Source organism: Lissotriton helveticus, chromosome 7 (genome assembly GCF_964261635.1).
Source record: "Lissotriton helveticus chromosome 7, aLisHel1.1, whole genome shotgun sequence".
In the NCBI taxonomy this organism is placed as follows: Eukaryota; Metazoa; Chordata; class Amphibia; order Caudata; family Salamandridae; genus Lissotriton; species Lissotriton helveticus.
The window spans coordinates 1,663,601,957-1,663,617,697 of record NC_136068.1 but is presented as its reverse complement, the minus strand read 5'-3'; positions in this window follow the sequence as shown (position 1 = coordinate 1,663,617,697).

Sequence of the window (15,741 nt, the reverse complement as noted above, 5' to 3'; positions counted from 1 at the left end):
GTGCTGTTTCTACCACTGTCTTAAGTGTCGTGATCGCATAGGCCGCGGAAGCTGTACCATCTGGCAATCTCACACACGATCCATCAACCCACAATTCCCCATCTACATCTGGAAGTGGCGTGTCCTGTAAATCAACACGACCCTTTGTTTGTTCATCAGTCAGAAAAACACAATCATGTTGTTCTTCTTCCTGGGTCTCAGTAACAGGATATGGCAATAAAGTGGCGGGGTTCAAAGTGGCGCACCTCTTCAATGTAATGTGTGGCACCAGCAATGTTAACTCGTATCCTGTTAAACGGGCACTGGTTAGATGCTGCGTTTTCGTTTGGTTCAATAGCGCATCTACTGCATGGGGAACTAACACCAACAATTTGTGTGACAAAACTATTCCCTCACTCTGCCGTATAGCTACTGCTGTTGCTGCAACTGCTCGAAGGCATCCAGGCAGTCCTCGAGCCACAGGTTCGAGTACCGCTGAAAAGTATGCGCAAGGCCTCTGTTTATCTCCGTGTAACTATACCAAGACTGACAATGCGCACCCATCCTTCTCATGTACATACAGTGTAAAGAGCTTTGTATAATCTGGTGTACCTAACACTGGCGCAGAACAAAGAGCTTGTCTCAATTGTTCAAAAGCATTTTGACATTCGTCCGTCCATTTGAGGGGGAGTGGTGCAGTTTTGGACAGCAACGCTAACAAAGGTTTTACAATGTACGAAAATCCTAGTATCCATTGCCTACAGAAGGACGTCAAACCTATGAAAGCACGAACATCCTTCTGCGTGCAAGGGACTGGTGTATCTAAGATTGCTTGAATTCGGTCTGATGTTAATGCACGTCCCTCCTTAGACAAAAGATGACCAATATATGTCACCTTTGGTCTACAATATTGTAGCGTCTTCCGCGAAACCTTGTGATTGTGTTCCGCAAGGAAAGAAAGCAGGGAGAGTGTACTCTCCTCGCATTGCTCCTGTGTGTCTGCTGCAAGCAGAATGTCATCAACATATTGGATTAGTGCCACCCCAGACGGTAAATCAAATGAATCAAGTTGTCTTTTCAAAGCCTGACTGTAAATGCTAGGACTTTCTGTGTAACCTTGAGGAACTCGACAAAATCTATAAGATTTATTATTTAATGTAAAGCCGAACAAATATCGGCTATCAGGATGAATAGGGATTGAAAAGAAAGCGTTTTTCAAATCAATCACTGTAAATGTAGTAGCCGTGGGTGGAACCAAAGTAAGTAAGGTGGTAATGTCAGATACTACTGGATACTGCGGTACAACTATCTTATTAATTTCCCTCAAATCAATAATAAAATGATAGATCTCAGTATCTGTGTCTTTCTTTAGGATCGGAAGAATTGGACTGTTGCAAACATTATAGGGAACTTCCTCCACCACCCCTGCCATTATCAAGTCCTTCACAATATGTATCAAAGCTATTTCGCCTTCTCTAGAGATCTTGTACTGAGGAACACGAGGTAAAACCGCTCCCTCCTTCACAGTAATGCGCACAGGAGGAATAATCATTTGACCCACATCAGTATCGGAAGTAGCCCATAACGTACTTGGAAGGGAAGCTAATGCGTCGGCCTCTTGCATAAGGCACGATCTCTCTATTTCTGGGTAGTTTTCATTCAAAATGACCCGCACCCCTTCAGGGGCACAGCGTATTGTTGCACGAAAATGCTTTAGCATATCAAGTCCCATAATATTATCTGGTGTATTTGGAGATAATAAAAACGGACATGGGGCAGTGAATTTATCAACATGAAATGTAAGGGGTTGAGACAATGGGCTTAGTGAAGGTGTTCCATCGAACCCTATTGCTGTAATCGTTTCACCAGACAGGGGAGCCCTTGGAACCAAGTGTTTAGACAGAGCACTACGAGTAGCTCCTGTGTCGACCAGAAACTGATCAGTAGAACCCAAAACATGTGCTGATATATATGGACCCCTTTGATCGACTGGTACTTCAACCGATTCCACACCCCATCCTACGCAATCCTATGCATAATTATTATCCTGAGACTCAGTATACTCTCCTTCAGCTATCTGATACTGATTCCGTCGATCAAAATTATTATGTTCAAACTGACCACGACCCCTCTCTTCACCCCTACCGCGATCATTCGCTCCACCTCTTGGTCCTGAATAACTATTCCGTGACCTTCCACTTCCTCGACCCCTCTGACTACGCTGTTCACGAAGTACCGGACAATCTGCGAGCCAATGTCCAAACTGCTTACAGTATGCACACTGATCCTCAGAAATGTCGGAACGAGGGGAAGACGTAACGTACGATCCTCGTCTACCCCTATCGTTCCCTCTCTATTGCGTAGCACAAACCTGTGCCAACATCACTTTTGTCTTTAAGTCCTTCGCTTTCTTATCACTACTTTCTTTAGCCTCTAGTTCCTGTCATTCATAATACTGAGCCATAGTTAATAAGGAGGCAGGCGTTGCCGTGGTTCATGAACTTTCACTAGCCTTTAATCGTTTTGCAATCTCCGGTAGGAGATTAGCCACATACTTATCTACGAATAAGTGCCTGCCCGTGTCCTCTGTTAATGATTGGCCACTGTAATCATGGAATGCTTCCTCAAAACGTGAAAAGAAATCAGAAACCGATTCGTCTGGCTTCTGCTTACACGACGCTAACACTGTCCAATCTATTTTCTTAGGGGGGGACAAGCGTTTTTAATTTATTCAAGATAGCTGTTGGCAAATCTAAAATCATCTGACACGGTTTACATGCAGGTTCCCTATCTGAATCAGCTCTCACTATGTCCTTCCAATCTGCACCTAATACCGTTCGATCGTCGAACTTACGAATCACCTTCCACATATCAGGAGGCAATATCAACCCAAAGAAGAGATCAATATCAACTAACGTCATAATACACGAAGAAATAGCACCCTCCACACCTTCATAGAAAGCTGCTGGATTTTTACGGGGGTCAGGCAAAGCATTCTTAAGTGCCATAACATCTGCTCTATTCCATGGCGTATAAACCCAATTATACACAAAATAGCCCTTTGAATATTTAGACGTCTTATCATCATCCGTACCGTCCCCTTTAGGAGGGACATACAAAGGTGCAGCTTCCCGCATAGGCAAAACATTAATCGCAGCACTCTTATCTGATCCATAGATAGGGCACACTCGAGAAGTTTCCGGGTTTGATGCCTTTTTCACCGCTCGCAATCGTGTCGCCTCATCCCGTAACCAAATCAACCGTCGGAAAAATTCCTCCGCATCTGAAAGAGCAAAAACACCTTTACAGAAATTCTCACGACCAACTGATATATCCTTAGGTTCAAACTCAGGAGATTGTTTTCTAAAACGCTCAACAACTTCACCTGCAAGATGATCTAAAAAAATACAATTGTTCCTTGTCGGACCACTTGCTCATAAAATCATCAACCTCTGAAACAGTTATAGAATTTACATTAAGTTTACGGGCAATCGAACGCAATTCCGTCATACGCTCGGCATGTAACCTGGTACGTTGTTTGTCCTGGTTATCCTCGTCCGATTCCACATCCGGAGCCGTAGGCTGAACATACGGAGGTGGGCAACGATCTAACAATGAAAAATCATCTAATTCATTAGTAAGGACAGGATAAAGAGGACGTCTAATAGGAAACTGACCATTAACCTGCAGGTTACGTTCTCGACTCTCTTTCTCTTTCTGTTCCTGCAATTCCTTCTCCTGTAGCTGTAAAGCTTTATCCCGAGCAGCCTTTCGCTGCTCTTTGTCCGCCAAGGCTTCTGCACGCTTCATTCGTTCACGCACCGCTTTCTCCCACATTCGCACACAATCAAACATATCCTGTCTAGACCTGCGCTGAAACAAACACTGTTCTACATACTGAACTTTTCGCAAATCGAATGACCCATGTAGTGGCCATTGCAATTCACGATCAGGTTTAGTGTATTTGTGCCATAACGTGCTATACATTATGGGAGGAAGGCCAAATTTAATGTACATTTCGCGATTAGGAGTCCCCTCTGGGGGAGCCGGCTGAGATTCATTTAATCGATAAGTGGTACCATTTCCAAAGCAGCACATTCCTCGGAGTGTGCTGAGGACAGGCATGTTCAAAATATCACGGAAAAACGCGATATTACATAAAATGGCACTTAAGGGTACTTATGCACAATGTGCCGTTCAAACAAATTCAAAAGCAGAGAAATATCCCTACATGCCTGCCTATGTGAGGTGCACTCCACATATAATTCAAATCATAGGTCCAAACGTTAGCTAACTCATACAAATTCAAATTCAAATTCAAAAAGCCACAGTAAGTGTCAATAGACTACCTTACCAAACATAAGCTTACCAAATATCTTCAAAAGTGTCCAGATTCCAACTGCCAAGTTCCGTAGCCGAATCAGCCAAAACAGGCACTACACGACAAGCCAAACGATCAGAACCTCAGTCGAGGACCGGCGCCACCTGGAAGGTCAGATCAGTAGGAAAGGAAAAAACACAGTGGGTGCCAAGACTCGGGTCACTCAGTGGCAGCGTACGCGTCCATAGCGAGTTTCCAATCCTTCGTCGTGACCTATCCTTCGGGCATCCGAGTCGCCGATGAGGTCCCTTCGTGGTCGCCAATTGTGGTATCGGGTTCTATCAGGTCTACATACTTGCAGAAACACTCGGACACCATAAAACAGAAGTTGGCACGGAAACTGAAAATGCAAAGAGACAAGTTTATTAGGACCCCATGGGGTGGTGGTACATTCCTACAGCACCCTTCGGCAATGCAAGAAGTATCACCCCGAACATCGGTGTGCAACCTCTTTTATACAGTTTAAAGGTAATAAAAAGGTAGGCGGTATACATTTGAACAGTTTTAGGTACATATAAGGGCATTTTTGGAACACAGTCAACATGTGGGAGGGGTTCAATACCACTGGTCAGTTGGGAGGAACATTCCTAAGGAGTGACCACTCTCTAATCCAAAGATCAGATGTACGCATGCGCGAGACTGACCATTGCTAAAAATAGCCTGTTGCTGGGCAGGGTAAAGGTTCATTGGCATGAAGGAAGGACGAAAGGGCATGCTGACCACGAGGCCGCATGTTCATAGAAAATGGAAGCCACCAAATATAAAATGACCCCCGCACGTTTAGTCAAGTTAACAGAAATGTTTGTGTAGCTGAGCTTAACGCTAACTCAGGTACTGCCAAATTACGACAAGCCCTCATGGGGGACGGTGTCGAAGGCCGCCGACAGATCGAGCATGATCAACATGGCTCTTCCACCCAAGTCTAGCATCTCCTTGATGGCCTCAGACACCTCCAGCAACACCGTCTCCGTACTAAGATTGGGGCGGAAGCCCGATTGAGTGGAATGTAGCAGATCGTTAGATTCCGAAAAATTGGAGAGCACATTGTGGACGTGCTTCTCCAGGGTCTTAGCCAAAGCAGGAAGAAGAGAAATAGGCCTGTAGTTGGCCAAGACCTCGGGGGCCAGACCGGGCTTCTTAATAAGAGGAATGACCATGGCTCGCTTCCACACCAGAGGGACCTCACCTTGGCTCAAAGAAAGATTCAAGAGAGGGTTTACCCGCGGGATTACCACCTCTGCCATCTTCGCAAAAAATTTGGCCGGACATGGATCGAGCGGCGATCCAGATTTAAGATTGGCCAAAAGTGCCAGAGACGAGGCAGTTGAAATGGGCGGAAAGTCTGACAGGACTGGCCCTGGAGGGACCGATGGAACAGGACCAGCCTCGAAGCCAAGCTGGGCAGACGCCGGCCGCGGTGAAAAGGAATCCTGCATCAGCTTAATCTTATCGGTGAAGAAGCAAGCCAGATCCGATGCCCACTTCTGAGTGGGAACAGACTGGGCCGGATGTATGACGTTACAACGCATACTTTTACCACGCCTACCATTACCATGCATTTTTTACAACGCAGGATCCATGACAACGCATACCATTACCACGCATGTATTTACAACGCATATACCTTTACAACGCATACAATTACAACGTAAGTATTGGTAAGTATATAATATTTTTTAATATTGAATTTAATTTAATTTAATTTAATTTAATTTAATTATTTTAATGTAATCAATTTAATTTAATGTAATTTAAATTTAATTATATTTAATTTTTACACTGTACCCTTTTACCCAAAAGCCCAAAACTGACCCTGAACCCAAAAAATACCCCTTTTACCCAAAAACCCAAAACTGACCCTGAACCCTAAAAATACCCCTTTACCCAAAAACCCAAAACTGACCCTGAACCCAAAAAATACCTGAACCCTAAAAATACCCCTTTACCCAAAAACTGAAAACTGACCCTGAACCCTAAAAATACCCCTTTACCCAAAAACTGAAAACTGACCCTGAACCCTAAAAATACCCCTTTACCCAAAAACTGAAAACTGACCCTGAACCCTAAAAATACCCCTTTACCCAAAACCTGAAAACTGACCCTGAACCCTAAAAATACCCCTTTACCCAAAAACTGAAAACTGACCCTAAACCCTAAAAATACCCCTTTACCCAAAAACTGAAAACTGACCCTAAACCCTAAAAATACCCCTTTACCCAAAAACTGAAAACTGACCCTAAACCCTAAAAATACCCCTTTACCCAAAAATTGATAACTGACCCTGAACCCTAAAAATACCCCTTTACCCAACAACTGAAAACTGACCCTAAACCCTAAAAATACCCCTTTACCCAAAAACTGAAAACTGACCTTGAACCCTAAAAATACCCCTTTACCCAAAAACCCCAAACTGACCCTGAACCCTAAAAATACCCCTTTACCAAAAAACCCAAATAATATTTTAATAAAATAATATACTTACCAATACTTACGTTGTAATGGTATGCGTTGTAAAAGTACCTGCGTTGTAAATACATGCGTGGTAATGGTATGCGTTGTAATGGATCCTGCGTTGTAAAAAATGCGTGGTAATGGTAGGTCGTGGTAAAAGTTGTATACCGACTGGGCCGCATTCGACCGCGGGGCAATATTTTCCCTAACGATCGTGAAGATCTCTTTACAGGAGTTCGAGGCGTCCTCTATCCTCCTGGCAAAATAGCTTTTCTTCTCAAGGAGAATAGCTCGATGGTAGGCTTTGACCCTGGTTCTATATTCGAGTCTGGCAGCTGGGTCGTACTCGGTTCGCCAGGTCCTCTCCGCCACCTTGCACTGCCTGCGGGAAGCAAGCAGCGCGCCAGTATACCACGGAGCAGAAACCCGTTTAGGTAGTGATCGAGGAGGCCTCAAAGGGGCCAGATCATTTAACCTATCCCCAAGCCAAGCCTGCAAGGACTCCAGGTCTCTATCCAACACCCCCGTGAGAGGGCAGGGATGTTCACACAATGCTTGTGACAGCAGTTCTGGTAATACCCGGTGCAGTGCCCTTGACGCTGATCCAGACTGCCTAGGGGCACTACTCCAGGGTTTCTCAGTACCCGGTATATGAAACTGAACCAGGAAATGGTCAGTCCAAAGAACCGGCCTAAGTGCCGTCACCTCGATGGATGAGGTAGAGAAGACCTGATCCAAAGTATGGCCCTTGTCATGCGTTGGTTCAAACAAAAAGGGAGTTAAACCCCAGGGAACCGTGATATCGGATAGTTTAATCACGTCTGGGTCCACCGCATCATCCATGTGAAAGTTAAAATCACCAGCCAGAATGCAGTGGTCAGCTCTCATGGCCAGCATTGATATAACAGACTGAAGTTCTTCAAAAAAAGTGCCAGCTGGACCCGGAGGTCTATACACTAACAGTCCTTTCACTGATTGATGCGGCGCCAAAGATAAAGAAAAGGCAAGGGACTCCGACCCTTTAATAGCCTCAGTGGGAATAATAGAACATACAACAGAGTTATTCACCACGAGAGCTACACCGCCACCCCTTCCTTCCGGTCTATCCTGCCTATAGATACTATATTCTGGCGGGATCGCAGAAGCGATATCCGGGTTGGAGGAAACTCCCAACCAGGTCTCCGTCAGCATCAGACACAACGGTTTTTCCATAGTCAAGAGGTCAAAGAGCTCCTGAGCGTGACAGCGCACTGACCTGGTGTTTAATAGCATACAAAGATGCTTCACCTGGACCATCTCCCGGTAAAGGGGTGGCCGTAAGACAGCGCCTTTCGCCCAGCCACAGCCAGGACACGTGTTCTTGCCCCTATAACGACCAGGGAAAACCCTGAAGCAGCCACACGATACCCTTTGTAGGGACTGAAGTTGTGCAGATGTATAACAGACCATGGTAGCTCCGATTGGGCATGGTCTGCCCGAGCCAGAGTCTCCCGCCGCTCCGCCCGTCTCCGGGACGCTGACGGGCGCAGACGGGCAGGCCTCTGGCACGACTCAGGCGCAGGGAAGGCGTCACCGCTGCGCGCTAGAGGAGAGGTTTAAGAAGGGCGGGCGAATGAGGTCGGCGAAACTAGAGCGCTCGGTCCTGCGCCTCTAGAGTGGCACATCCACACCTAAGATGGCGGCCAAAAAACGAGCAGAAGGCTAAAGCCCACAGACCCGGACCCGCTAAGCAGCGGTGGTGGTAACAATTAAAATGCAGGTAGGGGCCAGGAACCCTCTAAACTCAGGGGATATGAAAATTAAATGAAACCAAAATGAAAAAACGGGCGTTTTTAAAAAACTTATGCATCAATGGAGCTGGCGGGTCACCAGAACTTTAGCTAAAATCTTCACCTACATTAAGCAGAGATATCAGTCTATATTACTCGCAGTCGTCTGGTGGTTTGTCATCTTTATAGATTACAACAATATTGGCCAGTCTTTGGCTTTCTGGCAGCGTCCCCACTTTGGCTCTTTCCAGATACTGAGCCATTGTGGAAGCTGTTACTTTATATAATTCAATCAGCAGGCCATTGGGGCCCATCGTTTTACCAGTTTTCAATTACCTGATTGCCTGCATCTTCGAGGGAGGTCACGGGAAGAGTGGACAGCAGGTCCTGTGTTTCCATCTGTGTTGTTGATGTGCATAGTTGTTGATAGTAGGCTGCAAAGGCTTCTGCTATTCCCTGTCTGTCTCTTATTTGTTCCCCGTTCCTAAAGTGATTTTGAACACCCATCTAGAAGCGTGTTCTCTTCTATCTAGCCACGCCAGCAACATACCTGCACTGTCACCCACTTTGTAGAGTCGATGTAAGGTCACACAGTGATGTGCACTGGCTTTCTCGGCCATATCCCTATATTCGATCTGTTTAATTTGTAACCTATTCTATACCTCCGGGGTATCTGATAGCAGAATTTCAGATTCTAGTTTCCGGATCTCATCTTCTACTACAGTGATTTGCTTTGACCTGTCTATTTTATGAGTGGATATTAAGGAGACTCCATGCCATCTGATCACTGCCATATAGGCCTCCCATAGGGTTTGGTGCGATTATGCCGACCCCTTATTCTCTTCAAAATAATTCATTGTTGTTTTCAGAAAGTATTCCCTAAAAGATGGTATTTTGAGGTACCATTGATGACCATTCCCCTAAGTGAGGGTGCTTCTTTATAGTATGCACTAATTATAGAGTGGTCAGAACTACATCTCGGGATGTGGGTCAATTCCACAAATTGTGATAACTAGTCCACTAAACTGAATGTATAATCTATGTGGGATAAACTCCCATGTACACCAGAGTGAAAGGTATACTGTTGGGTTGTTGGATTGCGTACGTGCCACACAAATACTAGGTCGATTGCTGACAGAAACTTTGCCGGTGACTTCCCTGGACTATCTTTCTGTCTGGCTGGCCAGTGGCCCTCTTCCCTATTCAGGGCTGCATTCCAATCACCTCAATCCAGTAACTCTCCCTGTGGCAGCTTGACTAAGTGTGACCCTGGGTCAGCCAGTGTGGAGGAATTTAGCTGTGGGGGGATGTACAGAGATGGAATATGTAACAGTCTGCCGTCCCAGTTCTCTGACAACGTCACAAAGTGACCGAGTGGATCATATGTTACTGTCTGTAATCTTAATGGAAAGGACTTGCGTAATAAGATACCCACACCCCTGAGTCTCTAGTATAGCCTGCATGTGCAACTAGTTTGTAGCCCCTTCTGTTAAGTGCACAGTAGGACGTACCCTGTATGTGAGTTTCCTGCAGCAGGGCGATGCCGGGCGCCTGTCTCTTAAGGTACTGCAATACCACCCCCGTTTTAATTTTATGCCCTAATCCATTTACATTCCAGGAAATTATTTTAAGGTGCTTGGGGGATTTGTACCTATGAATTATACCTTGCATCTGAGTTGTGTGGAAATATGTCCACAGGTATCATAATTTTGCCGGACCCGACAGTCCTCCTGCCACTCACTCGGGGGCACTTAGTTAGAGGGGCTTTCAACACCCCTCCCCCTGACATAGTCTGGGAAATGTCCTGCATTGCGCCTTTCAAGTGTTTGAGATATACATCATGCTTTACTGTCTTGACTAACCATTAAGTGTGTCTACAAAACCTAATCCTCCCGCTAAAGGAACTACCCCTTACCTCCCCTGCCCCTGCTTTCCTGCAATATGAACTTAGAACTGCCCAGCCCCCAAATTTGCAGACTGCCTGTGTACCCCAAACCCTAATTTCTTGATGTTCGGGAGTGTGACCGATCCGGCCTCCCACTCACATGAGCCCCTCCTCCTTAAGAATGCAGTAAGTTTACCGCTGTAGATTGGCGTAATTGAGATCAACAGGATCCTAGATTGACCCCACTGCTTCCCTTGTGTCACATCCAAGGCCACAAGTCATGCCCGTCCAGAGTGTTCTCCCCGGCTAGTGTCCCTCTAGCAGCCTTACAATATAACATGTGTATTTGTAAAGCGCACGTTCACCCAGAGGTCTCTTGGAGCTGAATAACAGATGTTCGTTGTTAACCAATTCAGTGGTACTAATTTTATCGACCTCTGATGGATGAAAGGCTGAGTGGACCCGCCGGGATTTGAACCTGTGACCATGAGGTCGAACACGGGCCCCTGCAGACCGAGTATTAGTCTTGGGAGCCTTGTGAATCTACTTTCAGTCTGGTGTTCTTCGTGGTATTTGCAAATTGTCTCAGTTTCAGTTTGTATCCGCACTCATCGGAGGAGGTTGAACATGTAACAAAGGTGGGCCATCGTTGAATATTTTGTCGCAAAGCTCAGACTCCTCGTTCTGTTGCTTTCCCGGTTGTCGCCATTCCTTCTCACTTGGATTTCGGTGGGGTGATTACTGTTGTTTCCAGGCTTTCTTCAACCATCCAGCCAGACACCTTCAGGGGAGTCGAAGAACCAGATTTGCCCCATCCCGTGACACGCAGAGCCTGCAACGCATAGCAACACGTAATTCAGCTCTCTCTTGCGAAGGAGTTTTTTTACTTCCAGAAATGACCTCTGTCATTTTCTGGACTTTGCTGTGAAGCTAAGGCACCCCCTGGTTACTTTAGGGTTCAAGAGGAGGGGGAAAAAAAGGAAAACTGTAACTAGAAACAACCTCTTGTCGGACCCAATATATTTAAGTAAGGCAATTGCTCTGTTATTATCCATTATGTGTACAGCACGGATACAAAAATACCATAAACATGGTTTTCAAAGAATTTTGATTTATTTTGTACAAAAATATTTTTCATCTTTTTTCGGGTATATAAAACTAATTTTATCTCTTTTTTTAATACATAAAAAAGAACAATTCAATATGCATGATTGTTTTTTATAAAAGTCAAGTATCACAATATTTTCTGTAAATGACAAAAGTTAGAAGTCCCCACAAACACAAAAAAACATAATAGAACTATAATCACAGATCATACTCTCACGCACGCTACCTTCTCAGTCAAGCTATTCACACACACTAACTCACACATAACAATATTACAAAGGAAAATAGGAAAACAGAAGAGAAACACAGCTGAGCTGATCTAGGCTAAATAACCATATTCATATGAGGGACATCAGTTCATCCTCTTAGTTTTCAGAGTCTTTCTTTTAGTTGTTTTTCTTATGATGAGTCTCTCCGATGTGCAGGAATGGCCGAATTTGCTGGACTTTGATCGTGAAATTCGGGAAAAAGGTTATCGTAGCATTATCATAGTTTAGTGGAGGGGCCGAGCTGGCAGTCTGTAATATGACATCCCAGTCTTTGAAGTTAAAGATCCTTGCCAGTATGGGGTGGGGGGGAGCACCCACTGTCATGGTGGTATCCTGAGGCAAGGTCAGGCATTTGCCCGGTCATACACATTACCACATCCCTCTCAGTGCTACTGCAGTATGACTGGCAAGCGAGTGTGTTTATCAGACTACATGCCTCAGAATTCTTTGAGGCGCTCATGGGAATCATGCGTACACACCTGGAGGAGGAGGATGATATAAGCTCCTCCTGCATGCTTCCCCGGTGCTTACCAATTTCTGTTGTGAGCCTGTGATTCCAGCAGAAGGACTTCCTTGTGTCCTGCGATCTTGTTACGGTTTCTCTGTCAATTTTTTCCGTGCTTATTTAGGAAGCGCAATTCAGCCTTGTATCAGTGAAAGTGTTTTAGTCGGCGGTGTCCCCTGCTCTCCATCTGCTCCTGAGGTACAGACTTTGCCTGCAGCTCCTACACTCTCAGCGTGACCCCGCTTGTCTGCCAGATGGATTACCTGCAGGACGCGGAGCTTCTCGCGTGCTTGATTCTGACATGCCTTTTTGTCTGCATTTATTTTCTTGACTTCGGTTCCCTTCTTTCTGCGGAGGTGGTTGAGGGCACATTGGTGGCTTCTAGCTTTTGCCTGGACAGCGGATTAAGGCTCCTGTGAGGTAACAAGGAGCTTCCTTATCCAACCCATCCCTGTGTATTGGGAGTTTAAAGTACTTGTCTTTTTGTTGGCCTGCGGAGAATTTCCTGTGTGCAATCACTCCAGAGCTTATTTTGTTTATTCAACTTGAGTACTCTCCTGGAGGGGAGATGTGATATACATTTGTGAGCAATCCGCTTACAGGTGTGTGGCTACACACCTGTAAGCTGGTTAAAATTGGAACCTCCTGAGGCTTGAGCCGGGAGTAGAGCTATTTGCTTTTTTAAACAACATATTGAACTGACTTGTGTTTTTAAAACTTCACTCACCTCCTGAGCACCTCGCGCCTGACTCATATTGACTCCACAGCTGACTTGAAAGCTGCCGCTGGCGAGGGTTTGTTTCTGCTCTCCCTGCCGCCATCGCCCAGGACTCAGGCCACGCCCATCTGGTTAGGCCACGCCCACCCCTCGCAATCTCGCCATATAGTGCGCGCTGACCGCTAGCGCTGCTGGTTAAAATTGGAACCTCCTGAGGCTTGAGCCGGGAGTAGAGCTATTTGCTTTTTTAAACAACATATTGAACTGACTTGTGTGTTTAAAACTTCACTCACCTCCTGAGCACCTCGCGCCTGACTCATATTGACTCCACAGCTGACTTGAAAGCTGCCGCTGGCGAGGGTTTGTTTCTGCTCTCCCTGCCGCCATCGCCCAGGACTCAGGCCACGCCCACCTGGTTAGGCCACGCCCACCCCTCGCAATCTCGCCATATAGTGCGCGCTGACCGCTAGCGCTGCTGGTTAAAATTGGAACCTCCTGAGGGTTGAGCCGGGAGTAGAGCTATTTGCTTTTTTAAACAACATATTGAACTGACTTGTGTTTTTAAAACTTCACTCACCTCCTGAGCACCTCGCGCCTGACTCATATTGACTCCACAGCTGACTTGAAAGCTGCCGCTGGCGAGGGTTTGTTTCTGCTCTCCCTGCCGCCATCGCCCAGGACTCAGGCCAGGCCCATCTGGTTAGGCCACGCCCACCCCTCGCAATCTCGCCATATAGTGCGCGCTGACCGCTAGCGCTGCTGGTTAAAATTGGAACCTCCTGAGGCTTGAGCCGGGAGTAGAGCTATTTGCTTTTTTAAACAACATATTGAACTGACTTGTGTGTTTAAAACTTCACTCACCTCCTGAGCACCTCGCGCCTGACTCATATTGACTCCACAGCTGACTTGAAAGCTGCCGCTGGCGAGGGTTTGTTTCTGCTCTCCCTGCCGCCATCGCCCAGGACTCAGGCCACGCCCACCTGGTTAGGCCACGCCCACCCCTCGCAATCTCGCCATATAGTGCGCGCTGACCGCTAGCGCTGCTGGTTAAAATTGGAACCTCCTGAGGCTTGAGCCGGGAGTAGAGCTAATTGCTTTTTTAAACAACATATTGAACTGACTTGTGTTTTTAAAACTTCACTCACCTCCTGAGCACCTCGCGCCTGACTCATATTGACTCCACAGCTGACTTGAAAGCTGCCGCTGGCGAGGGTTTGTTTCTGCTCTCCCTGCCGCCATCGCCCAGGACTCAGGCCACGCCCATCTGGTTAGGCCACGCCCACCCCTCGCAATCTCGCCATATAGTGCGCGCTGACCGCTAGCGCTGCTGGTTAAAATTGGAACCTCCTTAGGCTTGAGCCGGGAGTAGAGCTATTTGCTTTTTTAAACAACATATTGAACTGACTTGTGTGTTTAAAACTTCACTCACCTCCTGAGCACCTCGCGCCTGACTCATATTGACTCCACAGCTGACTTGAAAGCTGCCGCTGGCGAGGGTTTGTTTCTGCTCTCCCTGCCGCCATCGCCCAGGACTCAGGCCACGCCCACCTGGTTAGGCCACGCCCACCCCTCGCAATCTCGCCATATAGTGCGCGCTGACCGCTAGCGCTGCTGGTTAAAATTGGAACCTCCTGAGGCTTGAGCCGGGAGTAGAGCTATTTGCTTTTTTAAACAACATATTGAACTGACTTGTGTTTTTAAAACTTCACTCACCTCCTGAGCACCTCGCGCCTGACTCATATTGACTCCACAGCTGACTTGAAAGCTGCCGCTGGCGAGGGTTTGTTTCTGCTCTCCCTGCCGCCATCGCCCAGGACTCAGGCCACGCCCATCTGGTTAGGCCACGCCCACCCCTCGCAACTCCTGCCCCTATAAATCATGTGTCTATACAGGAAGCGCAGCGGACGAGCGCAGCGGGCGCGACGATTGCGCGCCGAAGGCGCGCTTAAGGCAAGCCCGTCTGCGCCCGTCCGCGCTCGACCGGGCTCAGGGCCAGAACCTATGCCAGATCCTTCTCCCACAAGGGTAAGCTATTCCCGTCGAGACCTTCTTAGTCTCAGACCTGCTAATGATAGCACTTGCAACTATGTACACGACCTAAACGGTCCTTTTACTAGCTGCAGTATCTGCAACCCAGTCCAGTTACAACTTCCCAAACTCCCAGTTCCCCCCCCGGGCCTTAAACTAGCCACATTAAACTGCAGGTCTCTACCCATGCATGCTATGCTCATTAATCATCTCATAGTAGACCACGACCTGGATATTCTGTTCCTTACAGAAACGTGGATCACCGATCACTCGGATTCGGATATAGTCATGGCCCTACCCCCGGGCTTCCTTATCCAGTCTCAACCACGCCCCTCCGGCAGAGGAGGCGGACTAGCCATCATCTTCCGGGATCACTTATTTTGTAGATCTAGCGATGCCCAAATCATGGACTCCGAAAGCTGCTTCTTTACCATCCAGCTAGCCCCGACAAGTACTTTGTCTGGCCTATTGGTATATCGTCCCCCTGGCCATTTTGGCCCTTTTGCGGTCGCTCTCCTTGAAACCATATCATCCTTGGCCCATCTCACCTCCAATTTTTCCATTCTGGGAGACTTAAACATCCACTTCGACGACCCTCTGGACACAGGGGCATCTGACCTGATCAATGACCTGGCTGCCTATGGCCTCC